Source organism: Centrocercus urophasianus, unplaced genomic scaffold (genome assembly GCF_019232065.1).
Source record: "Centrocercus urophasianus isolate 14NV4802_14NV808 unplaced genomic scaffold, USGS_Curo_1.0 seq_11, whole genome shotgun sequence".
Lineage (NCBI taxonomy): Eukaryota > Metazoa > Chordata > Aves > Galliformes > Phasianidae > Centrocercus > Centrocercus urophasianus.
This window is the reverse complement of record NW_024884253.1, coordinates 9,439,967-9,459,270: the sequence shown is the minus strand read 5'-3', so window position 1 is coordinate 9,459,270 and position 19,304 is coordinate 9,439,967. Positions and strand designations below refer to the sequence as shown.

At 42.0% G+C, this 19,304-nt stretch overlaps 1 long non-coding RNA gene across 2 annotated transcripts in view; it reads right to left on the bottom strand.

The window, feature by feature from the left end:
- Positions 1 to 714: 714 nt before the first annotated feature.
- LOC122155265 overlaps positions 715 to 19,304 on the bottom strand; it is a 28,469-nt gene continuing 9,879 nt past the window's right edge. The window contains exon 5 of one of the 2 annotated variants that reach the window (XR_006167204.1): positions 715 to 779. This is a non-coding gene — a long non-coding RNA (uncharacterized LOC122155265). Of the gene's footprint in view, positions 780 to 12,362; positions 13,904 to 19,304 lie in introns of those variants that run through there. The other variant, XR_006167205.1, reaches the window with a different exon arrangement.

The following is a 19,304-nucleotide window of genomic DNA, read 5'->3' as shown; positions in this document are numbered from 1 at the left end:
GAGATGCAGCTCCTGCTTAAAGAAAATTATAGAGGCCTTCACTGTGCAGACATTGATAGAAAATTCAGTTGTAAAGCACACAGCCACATACGCTTCTGACATGAAGGCTGAAGCAGAGCAGGGAGAATAATTTGAGAGGAATAAAAAGGAAGGACCAATCAGTTAATGGGCTACATACCGAACCTCCTCCGATAGGAGTTACCAGGAGCCACACTGCAGAGGGCTGCAAGATCACAGGAAAAACCAGGTTGAATGAGCCCTCAGGAGGTCTACTGTACCCCTTAAAGCTTGGTCAGGTACCTTGTCAGATTCAGTTGTTCAGAGCTTTATCCAAACTGTTGTTGAGAGCCTGCAGGAGGAGTTGTCACAACTTTGCTGGGCAGCCTGTTCCCTTGTTCGGCTCTCCTTATTGTAAAGGAGTTTTATTTAGAACTGCTCTGAACTACTGTTTTAACTTATCCCTGTTTTGTTTGGTGCTTCCACCATGAACCAGTGTGAAAAGTCTAGCTCTGTTTTGCCAATAACATTCACATAAGCGCTGGAAATTTGCTATTAATTCCTCCCAACACCTTTTCCCCAAGCTGAACATACCTCTCTCCACAGGGCAAGCACTCCCAGCTCATGACTCTTCCAAACAACTCAGGTCAGGTCCTGCTTGCAATGGGGTCCTGGCTGCAGATCTACTCCATGTCAAATCACTATTCCCTCCAAGCCACCATAATTGCATGAGTGGCTTTAAGTGACTGCATAGGAATGTTTTCACGCAGATGATTCATGACCTTAAATAGATATTAATTACATTATGACATGGAACAGATTTTGATCTTGAGAAATCAGAGTTCATCTCCAAAGAGGAGGCATAACTCAATTAAAAATCATGTAGAAAGCAGCTGTTGCAACCATGCATTTGTCTGTGTAGTCTTCTTGAGATCGCAGTCACTAGTCATTAGTCATTAAGCAAATCGGTTGGCAATTAGTTATTTTGTCCTGAATAGCAGATATGCCTACCTTAAACTCATATTAATATTTATAAAAATAAAATCTATTATTGCTGACTACTAGTATCCTTCATCAAAATGTCTACAATGATCTGACAGCCCTGATAATTCTCTCCCTGAAGCATTTGAAATGAATCTGGGCAACATCTATGCTTGGTTTTGTGAAGGAAATGCTGAAACTGAACTCCTGAAAAGTGATAGTGAGAAGTAAATTAAATCCTACAACTGCAGATGGCTCTTTAGCTTTCACATCTTCTTGATAACTTCAAAGACCACTCATTTTCGGAGTGTGCTTGTTTTTAATGAATCAAGTTTCAAAGTAAAAATAAAATCATGTATTCCAGTATCTTTAATGATTTTTTCTTTTATATCCAGTGAAAGATGTGCAAGAGCAGAATTTCTTTAACTTAGGAACATGTTTGTTGTTCTTGACTTTCATTTGTCTTCATTAATATAATTTCTGACTTCCAAAGAGTACTGTTACACACATTTTTTTGCCCTCATGGCCAAACTGTATTGAGTTAATATTATATATCTGGTAAAATGCATGAAATTTACTGAAACTTGATAAAGCTATTAATGCACAATTTAAGTTGCCAAAATGCTCCAATTTTCAAATGCACATTCCTGAATATCTAGAATGAAGATAATGCTAACAATTTTTCAGAAAGATAACTTTCTTTTTTTATGATCTTTTTCTTTTCTTTTCCTTTTTTTTTTCAGAGTGCCCCATCTCTCCATATAATGTGGGCAGGAGAAGGAATGAGAATAAATGGGACAGTGTCTCAAACTGAAAACCTCTCCCATAAATAAGTTTCACTCCTTTCTTTCAGCAGAATGGAATTTAGTGGAATTCTTTACAAGGTGCCTAGTTCCCCTCAATATAACTACAGATATTATTTAGACAGCAGCATAATTGTGAATAGCTTTTCCAGAGAAGTAAAGGTCACTGTCTTCAGCAGTGCTTCTCACCTAAATTAGGATGTGAGAAGGGAAGTTATCAGCATTCTGCAGTTCAGGAAGGGAGTAGAAAAGTGAAGCTGTAGGTAGTGGCGCTCGTAACTCCTGCGTCTGGTTTCAAAGGAAAATGTGGGGAAGGAACAGCATTTTAGAGAAGGAACAATGTATGGTAAGCAAAAGTAACCAGGGAGTGGAGGTACTAAGGCACTAGTATGGCACAGAGAGGAAAGCTAATTCAGTATTTTGCCAATTAGTAAAGAGTGAGTACAGTGTAGGTAATCTTGAGGTGGTGAATCCCGCTGCTAACTCATGACAAGCCATCTCTCCTTGTACCTGAGCTGGATGCTAGAGCCCATGCTCAGCCCTGCTTTCCTACAGCTCTGCTGCTGTGGGTAACCATGCTGGTTTGTGTGCCCAGAGGTGCTGTTCAAAGAGCATGATATGCCAATCTGTTATTCTTTAGCAGGAATATATTTCTAAAGACAAAGTTTACTTTTTTTGGCTCAGTAATTGTCATTGCCTAGAATGGCATGATGCTCCTTTATAGTTATTAGTTTATGAATCAATACAATCAGGATTTCAAAGTAAAAATCCTTCCTGATTCACAAGCAACACAACCTCATTAAAGCCAATATATTTCCATTGTATTCCAGGGAATACATCAGGAGTAGATTTGGCCTTGTGTTTTCAAATTAAGTAGAAAGCAGTGCCTAAAGCACTGCCTCTTGGCAGAGTCCAGCATTCCATCGAAGAGATGGACAATTAGCAAATAATTAGTATTCATGAATCTCAAGAAGAAGCCAAAAATTCTTTTCTAATAGGATACAACAGCTTTATTGGAATAGATTTTTGACTGTTCCAGCAGTTGGATTGGTTGTGCTGAGGCCATCTCCTGTTGACTTGTCAGAGACAAATCCTTCAGAGGAGAGGGACTGTGCCTTTACTTGTAGCAGCAAGAGGCACATAAAGGCTGGGTTCTGAAAGGGGGCAAGGGGAAGATGCTCCTAGGTCCAAATACTCTTCTATCACATGTCCTATGGTGGCTCCTTCTGTTGAAGTATCTTCTTTTGTGACTGGCTGGCTCTGTTTATCTACTAATGAAATAGCTCTTTATATAATATGAAGTGTGAACTAGACCCTAGAGGGGCTTAGGCATTGCAGCATTTGGCACAGTGACTAGTGTATGTGCCTAGATGATGACTTCTGGACTACAGAACTTGCTCCATAGATTTGACTATGCATTTTACACAGAATACTCCGCTGACAAAAAAAGCATGAATAATCCCTAATGGAGAAGAATGGAACTCAGGACTCCTCTGCCAAGTGAATGATCTCACGGAGCTATAGAGCCAGGCTTATTTCTGCTTCTTTTACCTCACCCAACAGTTTTGAATTCTCTTCCATGCAGTATGCCAGCTTCAACAAGAAGCATGAATAATACATCAGCTCCAAAATAACCTCTAGCCTGAAGGCTACAGGAATCTCTTGTATTGAGAACAGCTATGCCACGAAATCTAGAGTGAGTAGCATCTTTCCCCTGATGAAGGTTTGTCTTCAAGCAGAGGCCAGGCTGCACAACTCCAGCAAAGCCCTTCTGGACCCTGAGGCTGCAACAACACAAGTTCATGAATAAAAGTAAAGGCATGTACCCAGGCACTGGGACTTTACTCTTCACACTCATTCTAGGTATGGACTAGATGCAATTATGGATTTCTGGAACTTGTGAGAGTCAGCACACGATCTCTTGTATGCTACTTGGCCTCAAAAATACTGGAATATCATAGAAACATAGAATCATAGAATCACAGAATGGCCTGGGTTGAAAAGGACCACAATGATCATCTAGTTTCAATCCCCCTGCTATGTGCAGGGTCACCAACCACCAGACCAGGCTGCCCAGAGCCACATCCAGCCTGGCCTTGAATGTCTCCAGGGATGGGGCATCCACAGCCTCCTTGGGCAACCTGTTCCAGTGCCTCACCACCCTCTGTGCAAAAAACTTCCTTGTAATATGCAACCTAAACCTCTCCTGTCTCAGTTTAAATCCATTTCCCCTTGTCCTATCACTATCCACCTTTGTATACAGTCATTCTCTCTTGTTTATATGCTCCTTTCAAATATTGGAAGGCCACAATAAGGTCTCCTCAGAGCCTTCTCTTCTCCAAGCTAAACAGTCCCAGTTCTCTCAACCTTTCCTCATAGGAGAGGTGCTGCAGCACAGAATATTTAATTATACATCGAGTTTTCGTGTCTAAGATAGACAGGATGAATCATCCACTGAAAGGCTTTTTGTTTCTAGACTGATCTTGATATGGAGAACTTTATTTTCTGTAAAGCAGTTCCTCAGAAACATACACCTTGCACAGTATTTGCTAACAGATGCACTTGGCCTCTTGAGTGCAAGAGAATAGTTCAGAAACCTTTACCAATGCAAAGATCTTGAGCAATGAGCAGAGGGCAGTTAGAGCTGGGTGGCCATGAAGTAGATGTGTAGGACATAAAGAGCTATTAAAAAAAGCCTGAATAAGATTATACAAATCAGGGGACTTACGGGGAAAGATGGATGATGCTAACTCAAATACATAGTAGTATGAAGGTCAGACCATTTGCACAGAGATCCCCCTGTAGTTATTTGAGCTTCCCAAGGAAGGTAAAAGCAAAGAAGCTAACTGTTTTGTATCTCATCGCCTTTCAAAAGCCATCATGGCTGAATCCTGTTCCTTTAAAATCCCACAGATAGAACAGAAGACAGAGGCATTTTGAAGATGCTACAAGTACATGCCCAGAGATAGCTAACATACAGGAAGCAGCTTTGGTTTGTTGGCATGTTGCCTTCCTTCTCTGGACTGGTAGATTGTAACCAAGCCAGTGGAAAGCAACAGTATGGGAGAGAGCAGAAAGTATAAAAGAAAATATTTGAAAGTCTACATCCAGCAGTAGCAAGACATGGCAAAAGGCGAAGGCAGAAAGAGGCAAAGGTATAAATTGTCAGAAGCATGAAACATAAACCACACAGAGGAACTGAGAGACACTCTAAAATGATGTTATCCAGGATCTTCCTATAGGCTTGAAAGAAGCAGAAAGAGGCCCTTGAAGAAACAATGATGTCAAAATATATGCACATATATGCAAAGGGAATATGGAATAAAATGAATATGTGTACTCCTTTTTTTCTGCTGTTGTTAGAATTTCAGTGGCGTGGAAAGACGGTGGTTGGTAGTTTATTGAAGAATATTTTGATAGGACAAGAGGAAATGGCTTTAAATTTGAAGAGGAGAGATTTAGGTTAGATGTTAGGAAGAAATTCTTTACTCTGGGTAGATGCGGCACTGGCACGGGCTGCCTAGAGAATATGTGGGTGCCCCCTCTCTGGAAGAATCGATGGCTATGTTGGATGGAGCCCTGGGCACCCTTATCTCGTGGGTGGCAACCAGCCCATGGCAGGGAGTTCCAATTAGATGATCTTCAAGATACCCTCCACCCTATGCCACTCTGTGATTCAACAATTCTATAATTTTCCTAAGTTATATAGGAGTTATATATATACAACTTTTCCTAAATATAGCTTATATATAAGCTATAGGGTGAAGGTCAGCATCATGTGACATCACTGACTCTAATAAAATTAAAATAAATAAATAGACAAATACATTTTTTAATCCTGTCTGCTTGAAATTATGCACCTGGTAAACATTTTTATTTACTGGAGTTTTTAACATCCAAGTTTGAAATCATGGGCCTAAAAATAATTTGATATGAACTGACTGGCAATTCTGCTGGAGAAGAGAAATGTCATTAAGATTTTGAACCTGCATGTTGTGGGTTTGGGAAGAATTCATTCATGGATAGAATTAGCAACATTTGGCCTTGTTCTCTAAGGGCTATAGCATAGCTTGTCATTAATCATAGAATCATAGAATCATAGAATTGCTCAGGTTGGAAAATACCTTAAAGATCATAAAGTCCAACCTCAGCCTAACCATACAACCCTAACTCATCAAGATATTATAACCCCTCACTTGGTGCTCCATTTCCAGCATGGTCTTGCAGCCTTACTGTGACTGTGGGTATGGAATTGTCCGAAGTCTCACAAACAAGCATCAGAGTATTCAAGTATTTTGAAGAGAATAAGAAGAACTTGATTACTACTGATATGAAACTATACAAATGCAAGTTATTAGCAATAAGATGGAGACTGTCAAAACACTAAGTGATGGCAAGTACTGGAATAGGCTGCCCAGGCAGGTGGTGGAGTCACCATCCCTGGAGGTGTTCAAGAAATGTGTGGATGTGACACTAAAGGACATGGTTTAGTGGGCATGGTGGGGATGGTTGGACTGAATGATCTTAGCCATCTTTCCCAGCCTTGATAATTCTATGATTCTGTGGCAGGTGTAGATCAGCTGTTTTGGAGCTGTCCAAGAACTGTCCTTCTGAGTGTTTCCAGAAGCAGAGAGAATGTAATAGGCTTGAGGATAAGCTTCCCTTTTTTACTCAGTGACCTTAGGGATAAATTGGAAGGGATCCTGAAACATCAATTCTATTCTTTACTCAATGTATTCATATCCTTCCTACTTAGTGATCTATTCCCATAAGCATCGTAACTTCCCTTTCTAAATAACTGTCTAGATCATTTATTATTGCAGCAAATAGAAACTTAAACAATGACTGCTGTCACTTTGTGCTAGGTACAGTATAAAAATAGAACAGGAGGCAAACCTTTCTTGGAAGACATCAAGATCTAAGCAGATTAAAATAAATTGTGGAAAGGAAAACACTGGGCAGGAGGATGAAGTGACTTGCTTAATTACAAAGTCAGTTTGTGGCAGGGAAAAGAAAAGGATGTTCAAATTTCTAGCCTTGGGTATCAAATATGGTTTATCATTTAACTTGCTTTGTTTCTGCTATTCATTCTGATGAATGCTGTTTCCCTTCTTTCACTAGAATGACTACACCTATACAGTGTGCCAGCAATTCCACATTTTCTGCCTGAGAGGAAAAAAATGACTCTTCTTTCTTCCCCCTCAGGTTGTACTGTGCAGATGTGATACCAGGTCTTTAATCATAGTGACAAGAACTGAGGCTCTATGCAAATGTAAGCAAATAGTGTTTGACATTTATATGAAGATGATAAAGACAAACATTGGGGGCTGTTTTGAGGGAGGAGAATATTTACACTATCAGTACAAGAGAACGTGGAGATTTAACAAAGCAATACTCCCAAGTCTGAGCTGGCACATGTACAGAGTTGGAGTGACCTTGCTGGCTAAATGGATGCTCTACAGGCTGTTAAATATCTTAAACTAAAGATCAACATCTGGCCTAATATCACTTTTTGCAGGATACACCTGCCTTTGTCCTCTTTTTTCCAATACCTTTTCTATCAGATCTTTTGCATCATACTAAACCTCACACTGGTATTTTTGTTTGTTAGTTTCCCCCATGTGAATTTGCATTTAGAGACAAAGAATCGAGTTATGAATAACTACTGTTTGGCAGATTTCAGGACATCTGTGGCTTGATCCAAACTCTCTTGAAGCATCTTTCTGTTGACTTCAGCAGAGACTACTTTATTCTATTTATATAGCATCTAGCACAGTTGTGCACAAATCTCGGAGGAAATACGTAGGCACTACTGTAGTACAGTAGCAACAATAAAAGAAGAATAACAGCCTCTCTGAATTAAATGTATGTATAGCTTTATGGGTACAAGTTGTCCAGATGCTCTTTTTCTGTGGATGTTGCTGGTTGCTGCATTTCTACTTCTAGTCTGAATTTGAGGCATAGTAAAGGAGTGCTTACACAAGTCTGTTTGGTTCACCATGATTCAGCATGCCTCTCTATCACCAGGTTATTGCCCTTTCTGCTTCAACCTTTCTTCTGAAATTGTTGTGACATATACCCCTGCATTTAATAATAGTGTCCTCCAACAGGTGAACATGAAGTCATGAGTCAGCTTGCGCCAAGATCCTCCTAATTTTGTGAAGCCTGCAGGGTACTCTGGATCTGTACGAAAGTAAATCTGAAGTGATTCAAGATCACTGAAGTTTGTAGCAATTGGTTGTCATTACCTCTGGATTTATTTCTGTTGTCACAGATGAGAGGAACTCAGTCATGAATCTTGCATCATGTTCTTTGCATCTAGAGACTCACTTGCTGTTCTGCAGCTAACTGCTTTGCTAAATTATCTTTCCCAGCAGCTTTTATCACATTTCCCACTGATATGGGACATATTAACTGGCATATTACCTACCACACGAGAATGCTAGTGGTTGGTGACCCTGCACATAGCAGGAGGGTTGAAACTAGATGATCATTGTGGTCCTTTTCGACCCAGGCCATTCTATGATTCTATGTATACTATGAGGTGCTGGATGTTTGGATCCTACCTGTGTTGCAGGATCTTTTATCAAAAAACATTTGCTTTTTCTTACTAGAACAATGAAATGGTTCAAAAAGTTTTATTCCTTTTTGGCAATGCCAAAAACTTAGGGAAACAAGCTGTGGGAAAACTTAAGGAAAACCATTTGTGGCTGGATTTCCATCTGAGGATACTGTTGCCCTCCTTGTTGTATGAAAAGAAGGTGAGTATTTGTGATCATAGTTACACATACATGAACTAGCTGATCTGTAGGAAACATCTGTGATATTTCTAACAATTTATCATTCAAATACCCTTTTAATTAGGTCTTCCATACTTTTTATATCCTACACAACTCAGAATGAAAAATAACTGCTCTGGAAATGATTGTGGTATAACATATGGACCAAAGTTTGCACATCTATTTTTAAAAGTCTACCTATTCCTATAGGCAGAGTATTATTCCTCAATGACTACATGATGTCAACACAAGCAATGGGTGAATTTTCCTCTTGCATATAACTATCTCAGCTTCCCCCCTTCACTCTGATGCCCACTGATTAGTAAATACAGGTACTTTCCTGAACTGCCTCATGTTATTGCTAAAACAAACCCCTGTGTCTTGCAACTGTGAGAAAGCAACACCAGCTACAAACACCAGTCCTGGTATTTGGTGGAGAAAGAGAAGGGGAGAAAGACAAATCCAGACAACTCTGTCCAGCCTTTCTCTTGCTCATCTTGGTCTGTGACAAAACATCGGTTCACTGCTTTGACTCTTTCAACTTCAGCACCTAAATGGAGTTGTCTGCATTTAAAGAAGATGTGGGTTATTATACAAGGCATTGTGATTCAGTCTGTACCAAAGTCTTATCATAGTTTATTGTATCAATGCCCTACTTAGTTTAGTTTTAGTTTGTGTGTCATTAATCCAGTTGATTGGAACAACTTGTTTTGAGCTTTTAATGTGCACTAGATCTTTTTGGATGAGAGTCTCTCTGCCTGTATACTGGACTATACCGTAAAGAGCAGTCACAGTTAGTAAGAAAAGTGACTTATTTGGTGTTTTTTATACCTGATTTCAAGGATTGTTTCTTTGTGATGTTATCACATGCATTGATTAAAATCAGTCATAGTTTCACTAAAGATCTATCAGGTGTTGGACTAGTGTAAATAAGGTAAAAAAAGTACTGAATCTATGTGCAAAAAAGACCCATTCTATTATCTGTGACTTTTCTTGCAGAGAAATTCATCCATCAGATGCAGACCTTGATTGTTCTGCACTGTTTTGATGAAGTATAGCAGCTGCAAATGAAGCATATCCAGTTCCCTAAAGCAAGGAGGGAACTTCCATTGGCACTAGCTTTGAGCTGCACTGTCATCTAACTTCTGTCAGAAACAAGACTGGAGCTCAGAAGTGGAAAAGTGACCTAAGGCTGTTATTCTTATATATCCTGAGTTTATCTTAGACATGAGCTGTGGCAGAAGGATGTAGTGAGCCTTTTTTAACCAACTTGTTCTTCAGTGTATTATTTTAGATATTCCAACTGTGGATTAGCCAGTGAAGACAAAATTATTGGAGATTTTGGGGGTAATCTGAATTTCATTGGCTGGCTTTTATCATGTACACTTGCAGAACTCCAGAAGCAGATGAAAGCTCTAGGAAGAAAAATGGCTATATTTTCATCAGTCCGCAGTTAAGAAAGATACTAGGTGTATATAAACACAATGCCTTGTATTACACCTAAAAGAAGGAGTTATTTGACCTATTAAAAATCAGGATGTGTGGAGGTGGGTATAACCTAACTTGAATTTAGGTATAAACCATAGAGACATCCAAGAAAATCTTAGGACTTGACTCACTTTATCTGATTTAAGGCATCTGCAAGTTAAACATCTCATTTGTTAGTCATCTAGACTTCCTGCAGTATTTCTGAGCTGATGACAAGAACCCGTCTCTGGATGTGTCTGTTTTGTCTGCAGGGAAGACAGAGAGTTTATACATCTAGTTTCTAGTCTTCATGCAAAAGTAAATGACAGGATTTAGTAACTCAAACTAGAAAGATGCTTTCACAGACTGATAGAAGTGTATTGAAGTTAAAAAAGTTTGCCTCCTCTTCTAGAGTGGAAGAGGGTAGCATGAGGCATAAGAATTGTATTGAAGCACAAAGTATGAAAAAATCTCAAGACAAATTCCAAATCACATTCAAACATAGGCAAACCAGAATATTGAAAATCTTAAATTTTTTATTGCTTTGTTGTCTAGTCAATCAAAATCTTAAGTTTACTTCTTAGAATTTGAGTTGAGTAGTTACATTGGCCAAATTTCCAGCAGCAGTTTGAAGGGCCAAACCTGTACTAAGTAGAATGGTTCCCAGATTGCTTAGATTGCCTTAACTTTTGGTCTGTAAAACTTTTATTAGAAAATTTTGAATTTTCTTCTCAATAGCAACAGAAGGCTATATAGCGAAAGCTGTATCCTTTAGGCTTGGCCTGCTGCTGACAGGTACATTTGTTTGAGGCAACAAATAAAACACAAAGTAAAGTCAACTGCATGTATGAATTACTTAGCTAGGTGCATCAATGTCATGAGAACACAGAATCACAGAATCACCCGGGTTGGAAGGGACCTCAAGGATCATGTAGTTTCAACCCCCCTGCCTAGCAGGGCCACCAAACACACACATTCAGATCAGGTTGCCCAGGACCCCGTCCAACCTGGCCTTGAACACGTCCAAAGACGGGGCATCCACAACCTCCCTGGGCAGCCCGTTCCAGGGCCTAACCACTCTCCTTGTAAAGAACTTCCCCCTAACATCCAACCTAAATCTTCCTTCCTTCAACGCGGATCCATTTCCCCTAGTCCTGCTATTGTCAGCCCTTTTGAAGAGTTTACTCCCCTCCTGGGTGAGGGCAGTGAGAACGGTGAGCAAAAGTAACATAGGGTTGCAGATTCTTCACTGATATAATTAATGGGGGGAAGAATGAGAATAACGTTATATGAAGAAAATTTTCTCAGCACTTATGAAAAAGAGTGACACAGAACAGACAGAAGCTGTTCATGCCCCTACCCCTCATAGTATGGTGAGCAGAAAGTACTCAATAGAAGTAAAGAAAAGTTGAACAATGCATATGTCCCTGAAATGCAAATAAAATAAAATAAAATAAAATAAAATAAAATAAAATAAAGTAAAAAGGAAGGAGAAAAAAAAAAAAAAAAAAAAAAAAGGAGGAAAAAAAGTAGAGAAAACCTTGCAAGTCTCATTTGGCTGACTTTCTGAAGCTTACTCAACTGCCAAAGCGTTGTTGTTACTCAACTGATATTTCAGCAATAATTATATTTATTACATATACTGGATGAATGCAATGACTTTTGGACTAGATCAAATCAGGAAAAAAAATCTTGGCATTCAGATGGGTATTAAATATTTTGCAGTCAACAGTTTTTAGCAATTTTTTTAATGCAATCTCGTGAGCTAATTTTTTCTCCAATGAAGGAATTCAAGAGGCAATAGAGCCAGGCAGAAGATAGACAGCATGGAGACACGGAAGAATGTTTGAGAAAAGAAGACTACATATTTCTGAAAATGTAAGTGGGCCTTTCCCTTTACAGGTTTTGAATGGGCAGCAAAATAAAACATGGAAGACTGAGGCTTCTGAAGGCCAGAGATTCTTTAGTCCCTTATTCCTGGTTGTGGATGAAATTGACTACTAGGTTTATTCCATGGTTCCGTCTGAATAATGAAGCTAACCTATAGATGATAGTCTAAGCTCTTCAGGGCAGAGGCTGACTTTGTTTTTTTAAAGGATGTACCAAATCAGGTATGTTTGGAAACTCTTAGAAAATACCGTAACAGCAACAGGAGTACCGGCATAGTCCACACCAACTTGCTTTCCCAAAATAGTCACATTTTTGAAAAGCTCTAGGCAAATTTAAAACACATTCTGGTGATATATATATATATATAATTTATTTCAGATTTGGATTCATGACAGTTTATTTTGTTCGTATTTTCCAGCTTTTATGATAACTTTGAGACTGACAAGTGAGGTTTTTTTGTCTTTATTTTTTGAAAGACAGTTATGATTCTTACTGTGTTCACAAGGGTTCAGGGTCAATCCTTTTAAGAAAAATGCCTGTATCTTATCATGAAATGGCAAACACTGTCAATTATGTGTAGAGGAAGCTGGAGAAGATGAGGACTCCTTCAAATTACCGTATACAAATGTCCATAGCAAAGAGGAAACACTGACTGCTTCTAAATACCAAGACGAGTTGAATGCTGCGATTCTGTGCCAGCCTTAAAGACAAGATCCACTCACTACTGTATATAACATTTAATCAAATACAAATGGTTCATGCTGTTCCTTCTTCCTAGCTCTCTCTTTGCTTTATGCCTTGGGGAAACTTCCCCTCCTCTGCAAGAGTATTAAAGTAAATATATATTCTCAGATTTCAGAGAGTAGTAATTACAGAATAGAGAGATCAAATTTCCACAGCTTGTAATTTTCATTACTTCATCCCTTGCTCAGTGATGTGAACAGACAAGCTCCAAAAAACAGCTGAAGCCTAGTGTAGAGGGTTGATTTTACCATGAGAAGGGGAGGAGGGGAGATTAAGTGGGGTGGAAAGGGCTTGTGAATAGCTTCATATGCACAGAAGAGGAGGAGAGGCAGAGAGCAGGATATAGCAGAAGGAGTTGGTTTTTTTACATAAACCCATGGAATTCTCTTTTGACTGCCTGGCCCATCAGCAGCCCAGTTAAACTGGTTGGAGGGGAAAAAAAAATTGTGGAGAAACAGCCCCCTCCCTTTGTTCATTTGAGGATTTGAGGTGGTGTAGGGTGTCCTGTTCTCTTGTTCCTCAGCACGACAGTATTATTCCTCAGAGAGAAAACTAACAGAAGTGTCCCTAACAGATTTTGAGATAAATGCCTTTGAGAATGAACAGAAATTATAGGAAAATTACCCACCTGTAAGCTGCTGAAATCCCACAGTCCTCACTCTTCCTTTTGAATTCAGTGGGGTGAGTTTTCCATTTATTACTGTGCTGTTGATCATGTCTCCCCACCATCTGTTGGATCCCATTTGATCCTTGGACATTTAAGCCCTTGTTTTTTTCATTCCCATCAACAATGACAGTGAAGATAAATGAAGATAAACTAGATCTCTGCTTGCTTCACAGTATTCCCTGCTTTCTCCAGAAGCCTTGCTCTGCCCAGAGTGAGAAGGACAGGACAGATAGATAGGATTGGACTGCTGAAGGATAATTAGTGTAATTTAGCCACTATACACATGATATTCCTATGGCCCTCATCTTACTCACTCACTTGGTAACCCTAAGGATCAGTGGGTTGTGCTCTATGGAAAGTCCAAAGCCCAAGAGCCTTTGTGGAGCAGGGCACTATGGACAGGGAGGCAGCAGAGAAGTTCTCATTAAAAAGAAAAAAGAAAAAAGGGGAAAAAAAAAAAAAAAAGACAAACTAAAACTTCACTTAACCAAAAACTCTCCATATGAATCTGCATAGTATCTTGGAGTTCCTGTTAGTCCTTAATCCTAGATCTTGACGTCTCTCTTCACCAAACACTGAAAAGCAAAGGAAAATGCAAAAGAAAAAGATCATCTCAGACTACAGCTCAATGAGTCCTTTAACACAGAGAAACCAAGTGACTGGACAACTGAGTCCTTCAGAAGAGGCATCAAGGATCCTTCCTGCTGGAGGGTTTGAAAAATAAGGTACAATTTCCTTCGCTGTGGAGCACACAGCTATATGATACCCATCTGGAATTTGGCATGACTATACCTCGCCTCTGGTAAAATTCCACTCCATGAAATACCAGCAGGCTCCACAGTGCAAATGGTGGCCCCAGATACCCTATCCTCCCTTCTTTCCCCTCAAGTGTCCTCCTTCCCTTCATGTTGCATTGAGCTTATTACTTGCTGTTTATCTTTCTCCACATCTGCTGCTCTGAATAGTTTTTCTTGTATTCCCACAATTACTTGGTTGATTGATTTGTCTGGGTTTCAGTTTTTAAGTTTGTCTAAGTGAGGAATGTCCCATGTTCATCCATAATCTACACATACATGCCCAGCTGTGTGGAATGGGAACAACCAGCATCTCTGGTGTATTATCAGCTGGAGTTTGTAGCTATGGTTTGTCACTCTCTCCAGGTTTAATCCTGATAGTAAACAAAGCATTCAGAGCTCAACAGTGGGGAAAATAAGATCTTTCCTTCATTCATTAGTCAAACAAAATCCCTGACGTCAGTTACTCAAATTTCGTGCTTTGTTTGAGGTCTTGGCTCATCAAGAGTGGGTGTTTTCATGTGTACATACAATTACAGGCAAAGTAGACATCCATTGTGTCACAAAGGACTGTCTTGACCTCTTGTGCTGTATGTGAACACATGATTCATTTGAAATTTTTCACAGGTGAGGCAACACCTCAGGTATTCCGAGCAGTAGGGCATTTCTTCCTGTGCCTCACACATTTGGATATCAAGCTAGGTCACAAAGCTGAAGGTAGTTCTGGGTGCTGAACTGCTCTATGTCTGCCATTTTGAAGGTTGTAGTTAGGACATCCACTGTTGGACACCGTTCTACAGCTCACTGAGAGCTTCTGCGTAAGCCAATGTTAGATAACCTGACACAGTGTGTCCTGGAATATGGTCTGATTTCTGCTTCAATACTCGTATCTTAGTTCATGCTTGCACTCCTTGTAGTACAATTATCTGGCAATCTCTGTTCAGGAAAGAAACCTGTATGAAAATGAAACATACAGATACACTTCAGGGGCAAAGTGAAGACAGGGAAGGATGAAGTGGTGGACAGAGGGGCAGAGGGCGGGATGAGCAGGACTTCTTCAGGACTTCTTCCATCAGAAGAGGGGTGGCCAGCAGGGACAGGGAGGTGATTGTCCCCCTCTACTCTGCTCTTGTGAGGCCCCATCTGGAGTACTGAGTCCAGGTCTGGAGCCCCCAGTACAAGAAGGACAGGGAGCTGTTGGAGAGGGTCCAGAGGAGAGCCACAAAGATGATCAGGGGACTGGAGCACCTCCCCTATGAAGACAGGCTGAGGGAGCTGGGCTTGTTCAGCCTGGAGAAAAGAAGGCTGAGGGGTGACTAGATTGCTGCCTTTCAGTACCTAAAGGGAGCCTACAAACAGGAGGGGAATCAACTCTTTGAAAGGGTAGATAACTGCAGGACAAGGGGAAAGAGTTTTAAGTTGAGGGAGGGAAGATTTAGGTTGGATGTCAGGGGGAAGTTCTTTCCAGAGAGAGTGGTGAGGTGCTGGAACAGGCTGCCCAGAGAGGTTGTGGATGCCCCATTCCTGGAGGTGTTCAAGGCCAGACTGCATGGGGCTCTGGGCAGCCTGGTCTAGTATTGAATAGGGAGGTTGGTGGCCCTGCATGTGGCGGGGGGGTTGGAGATTCATGATCCTTGAGGTCCTTTCTAACCCTGGCCATTCTGTGATTCTGTGATTCTGTGAATACCTGAGCTGATAACATCATCTCAGTTAGTGGGATGTATATAATAGCATGGTGTCAACTGCTGGCAAGTTTGTCCTGTTCAGAGACCTCTGTTGTGCATGAGACACACAAAGAAGAGAGTGTTTGCAGATGATGTGGTGGATGTTTTGTCCCTGGAGATATTCAAGGTCAAGGTGGATAGGGCTCTGACCTGCTCGAGATGTAGGTGTCCCTGTTCATTGCAGGGGAGTTCAATTTGATGGCCTTTTAGGGCCCCTTCCAACTCAAACATTTAATTCTATGATTCTATGAATATTCAGAGAATACCAGAATGGCTGAGGCTGGTGGGGACTTCTGGGTCCCTCTGTTTCATTCAGAAGTTCCTGTTCCTGCTCAGGCATGGACACCCAGAGCTGGGTGCCCAGGATCACATCCAGGTGGCTTTGAAGATCTTCAAAGGAGGGAGTCTCCATAAACATTCTGGGCAACCTGTTTCAGTCTGTGAATTCCCAGGGATTTCACTTCAGTGTACGAACTTGCCTTGGATGTGACCTCCACTGCTGCTAAACACTCACTAATTTAAGGAAGAATCAGCAATTCAGAAAAGATGAAGCTGGGTTTCCTAGGTGTCATCACTTAGAAAGCTTTGTAAATTCCTAATCTTTTAAAATCAAATGTTTGTCCACCCAGGGGTGAAGAAGAAAACAGAAAAAAAGATATTCAAAATAGAAAGGGCATGCTCTTCTCTCTCTTCCATGAACATTTTTGCTGAAGGGCTACAAGAGCAGTGGGGCAGGGGGGCTGGATCGGACCCCAACACCACTCCTCGAAGCATCTTCCGCCCCCGGAGGGCAGCGCGGGGCGCGGTGCTCCGGGACATTCCCATCCTCGGGGCCGCGTGGCCGCAGCCGCTGGATGGCAGCATGTCCCTGCCGAGAGACCGCCGGGGCACCCGCCCTCCTCCTTCCCACCGGCAGCCAGGCAGGAGGCAGGGGTGGGGAGAAATAAAAGAGACGAAAGTTAAGTGTTTTCCTTTGCCAAAGTCCTCCTTAAAAGCAGAAGGAAAAGATAATTGCTCTGGATTGTAAACGCTCAGTGTTAAATGTCACGAAACAAAAGAGCCAACAGGCGTAGCAAGTTTTGAAGCATGGCATCCACGAAATGAAACGTCGGGGTGGGTTGCCCCTGTCTGCCTCCATCACCTCCAGCCCGTGGTCTTGTGTTGGGTGTGGGGTCCTGACACAGAGACCCCTCTGCTGTGGCAAGCAGGGGCAAGGAGGGACTGATTTTCTTCTAAACTGTCCTACAGAGCTGAGAGCCACGATTTGTTCTGCAGAAACACACCCTGGTTGTAAAAATCCAGCAGACCCAAATCAGCCTTGTGTGCTCTGGGCAAGAAAGAAGGAAGAGGGCACACAGGCCTTTCTGTAACCTTTCCTCTTCCCCTTGCTCTTAGGCAGCCTGGGGCTGTCCAGATCTCAGCGGCTTTGAGAAGAGATTAGCCAGAGCACTCCGGGCTGCAGCTGCAGCTTCCTCCAGCCCCAGCCTGCCTCCAGGCTTTCCCATCCCAATGGGAGCTAGGAGCAAAACTGCTCAACGTCAGCTTATCCGAGGTCACTGCATCCTGCCAGAGAAGAACTGTGCTGGGCAGGACCCCCAGCCCCTCTCCTTATCTGCAATTGTCACCTTTTGCTCAGCGGTGACCACAGCTCAACCTGTTCTCCCAGACCACACAACAAACCTGCCTTGCTGTGGCTGGAAAGTGACAGCCAGGAGGTCTTGGGTATATTTATCTTCACCCTGCCCTTTAGAAAGGCACTGAGAGGATCAGCATATTCTCCCTTGCTCACTCTCATACCACGGCCGTCTTCTTACAGGCTGTTTCTGTCTACTTAGCTAGGTTGTCTTCTGTGTCCAAAGTGGCAGAAAGGGGCTTTAGTGCTGTTTGAAATCAAACCCAAATGATCCTGTAATTACCATTGGTGCTTATAACAACGTGAGGAATGCACTCCTTTGCCCCTGGGCACCAGTCCAGCCTGCCCCTTGCTTCCTCATCTGTTGCCATCCTCCACTCTATCAGAAGTGACTGCCAAAAGCAGGATCACACAGGAGCCACCCTGAATTCCCCCTTGAACTCTGAAGGCTGGGGGCTGGGTCTTATGGCAGCTACTTGGATTCAAGGACTTTCTCAATTAACTGCAGTCTCAGAGGGCAAAACTGGGTGGGATGGGAGCAATGAATGACCCTGTTTGCTGAAGTGCTGGTACCTCCTCATGGTCAACTATCTGCTCCATACAATTCCCTGTTTGCCATCTTGCACAAACAGACCAGTGCTGAATGTAGGAATGCCCACATGGATGTCAATGTCTTGCATCACTCAGGAGGTCAGATCTGATGGCCCTAAATCTGCACAGTGTTTGGAATGTGATCCTTAGTCCAATGAGCTTGGAGGGCCTCACACACCTTTGCTGAGCCTGTAATGCCTGTGTCTCATACTAGCAGAGATGGAGTTGATAAAATTGGCCAAATGCTGGCCTGAATGAAGTGGTATAAGTAACAGCACACATGGAAAAAGCTGATTGCTAGCTGTCATCTGCAACCGAATACAGACCTCAGCTTTGATGCACGAGTCAGTGCTATCTGTGGTCAGATGACAAGGAGGGGCTCACTGGTGGGCATGTGGCCACTCAGAGGAGGAAAAAGTAAATAAATCACTGCAGCATTGGCGGGGCCAGGCCAGGACAGCTGAGCCCATGGCTGAAGTGGAGCTGATCAGATGGCCCACGTGCTGGGCTACTCGGGTCCAGAAGTTCAGAGGTTGTGAAGGAGAGGGGGTATGCGATCAATGCAGGAGGCACAGAGATGCCAGGAGGCAGCGGTAACTGCTGGAGGAGGAATGGGTTGTGTGCATTTTGTGTTTGGGGCATCTCCCCATTCCTGAAAACATTCAAGACCAGGCTGGATAGGGCCCTGGGCAGCCTGATCTGCTGGGTGGCAGCCCTGCTTAGAGCAGGGCAGTGGAACTGGTAGTCTTTAAGGTCTCTTCCAACTTCAGCCATTCCACGATTCTATGATTCTATGACACATGAGTCTTGGCAGACCTGGGAGGAGAGCTGACGCTGCCCTATAAATCCATATCTCAGTACAGTGGTTGGCTCTACTGAAAACTTTCGGGGTGTGGTTCAAACACTCTTCTCCCATAAAAACACAAGCACAGTCAAAAATGCTTCATCTGGGTGCTCTGCTTTTCTTTTTGCCCCAGAATGCCAGAAGTAGCCTCAAGGGTAGTGAAAACTGAAACGAAAACATTGCAGCTTTTTTAAAAATACCAGCTGCAGTTTGAAGCAGCAGCTAAAATCTAATTACAGTGCACACCCAGCAGTGTAAGGTGCCTGTGTGCTTGTTATAAAAAGCAGCTATAAAATCAAGGAAGAGTGAACAGAGGAGCATGTTTGACTCAAGGACTGCGTGATCCAACATGCTCTTAGCCCAGCCAGGCAGCTTGCTGAACAAGGGATA